Here is a 2,500-nt window from a genome sequence, read left to right on the forward strand (position 1 = left end):
ACATTACCAATTTCCTGACATGTTAACCCATGAGGTAATCCCCACATAACTATGCACCAGTTATAAAGTTTTCACAATGAGCTTCGTTAAGGTGAATGAGGAATAATGTTAGAGGGGCGTGGCTCGTTCGGTGCCATTACGCCTACTCTGTGGTGTGGCACGTGTTGATTCATTTGTATTTTTTTTGTGAATGGGTTTCGCTCTTACGGAGGTTCATGGATTTTGTGAATGGGTGATGGTCTTTCGAAGGCTGGTGGATTTTGTGAATGGGTGATGTTTTTCTTTTCTTTTTCCAGGGGTTGATTTATATGATTCATGGGAGACGTAGGTGTATGCGAATGATAATGTATGTTTGTGTGTTTGTGTTTGTGTAAACAAATGTTTGTCGACTCCAGGTCATGAGGTTCAAGATAGAATACGACTTGCGATGGAGAGTATGTATAGTATATATATATATGTGTGTGTGTGTGTGTGTGTGTTTGGTGGATCTTTGATTGTGGTGGATGCTATGCACTGTATCTTTTCAGTGCATAGTCAGTGTCATTAAGCGTGGAAAGCATATCAGAGTAATTTGTTGGGTTCAGAAACAGACAATCATATATGTAGACAGAGATGGAGAGAGAAAGAAATAGAGAAATAGAGAACGAAAGAGAAAAACAAGAGAGAAAGAGGGAGAGAGAGACAGAGAAGGAGCGATATAAAGTCTTACTCGTTTTTTTAGGATGCTGAATGTAGAACGCAACAGGCATAATAACTTTAATTATGCTGCCTATGCCAAAGGACTGCTAGAGGGCATAGAAAGTTAGAGATACACAGGGTGCGCTACTTCAAAGTATTGACTTCTGGATAAAGTTTTGATACCGAGAAAAAAATAGTTCTGGGATAATAATATAGGGTTCTGGTCACGCCTTGTTGTAGGATATAGACTGTGTAAATAATTCATAAGCATAAGTTATTTTAGAGGTTTAGAATGGAAGATATGGCGAAAGAAGAGTAGGTTAAATGCATCGAATTGCAAAATACAAATAATTAGCAATAGATGAGCTGCACATATAATTATGTTTAATTATATGTGCAGCTCATTATACATATTATGTATTATAGTTAGATTATTATACAAATTATACATATGATTAAGTATAATTATGATTATACGTTCGGTTTAATTAAAAGAAAAAGGAAAGTTTTATTTTCTGAAATGACAACATATGCTATTACTCATAAATACTGAATGAAGATTTCGTCAATGTTAACAAATCAGAAACTTATTTCATACTTATCTTCAAAAATAACCATGTCAATCAGTGTAAAGTGATCATCTATTTATAGAGTTATAGAGGAATGTCAATAAGGAATATGAAAAAATAAAAGATTATCTCAGGCGTAACTATATAAGGAAAGTTTCTATATAAAGAATGATGTAAAAATATCCCTATGTAGGGCATGTCTAGATTATAAATGATATAAGAAAATCCATAGAAAGAATATAAAAATATGATCTATATAGGCCTACAAAAAACAAAACAAAACAAAAACACTACATAAAGAAACTAACACAAAGAAAAATAACAGAAAATCCATCTTTAAAAAGATCTAAAACAATACCCTACATTAACAAACCATCTATATAAACAACAGGACTTCTACACAATAGTATTCCCCGTAAATAATTTCTCAAAAAAAGGAATTATTCAGGTGAGTTGTCTTCCGGTTACGCCTCAAGAAGCCTTCGTGAATGTGTTGAGGTTAAGACTTCGGAATCCTAGAAGATTTTGAACTCTGGATTGATTGAATATCAGCTAGACTCTTCTGGGGGTTTATTCACATGTGTGTATGGAGCTAGCTTTGGATACTTACATATACATGTACTTACACATCTACATATACATGTTTGTTTGTTTGTTTGTGTTTGTATATATATTCACGCCTCCACAAACATGAAAATATACATATATATATATATATATATATATATATATATATATATATATATATATGTGTGTGTGTGTGTGTGTGTGTGTGTGTGTGTGTGTGTGTGTGTGTTATATATATATTTATTAATTTATGTAGATATGAAGATATACATGTATATGTGAATACATATCTATGTATGTATATATATATAGACATATATTTTGTCCATACCTATGCATAAACTCATAAACACATACAAACATGTGCATAGTGTGTGTGCGTGTACGCGCGCGTGCGTTAGTTACCGACATATTTATCAATAATCTTAAATCTTCAAAACACATTACACGCCCACAAGAGAAGCAAAAGAATAAACAGGAATGTCTTTAACGAGAGAGAAAAATCTTTGAAAACAAAATTGAACCATGGAGTAAGACAAAACTCAGTCGTTAGAGCACTGAGCAATCTTACCAAAATGGTCTCATTTGTGGTAAATTGTATCCTTAATGACTCAAAGAGGTAGTTTGTAATGCTAAATAAAGCTGTATGAAACATGTCTCTTGTAGATTATAAAACTTGACTTCTT

At 32.8% G+C, this 2,500-nt stretch overlaps 1 protein-coding gene across 1 annotated transcript in view; it reads right to left on the reverse strand.

Annotated features, from left to right (window-relative positions):
- Positions 1 to 2,500, reverse strand: part of LOC122255704 (uncharacterized) — a 14,609-nt gene that overhangs the window by 1,515 nt on the left and 10,594 nt on the right. The gene's annotated exons all lie outside the window — the stretch shown is intronic.

Source organism: Penaeus japonicus, unplaced genomic scaffold, assembly GCF_977035675.1.
Source record: "Penaeus japonicus unplaced genomic scaffold, GWHDUDI00000001_assembly GWHDUDI00000034, whole genome shotgun sequence".
NCBI classification, from domain to species: Eukaryota; Metazoa; Arthropoda; class Malacostraca; order Decapoda; family Penaeidae; genus Penaeus; species Penaeus japonicus.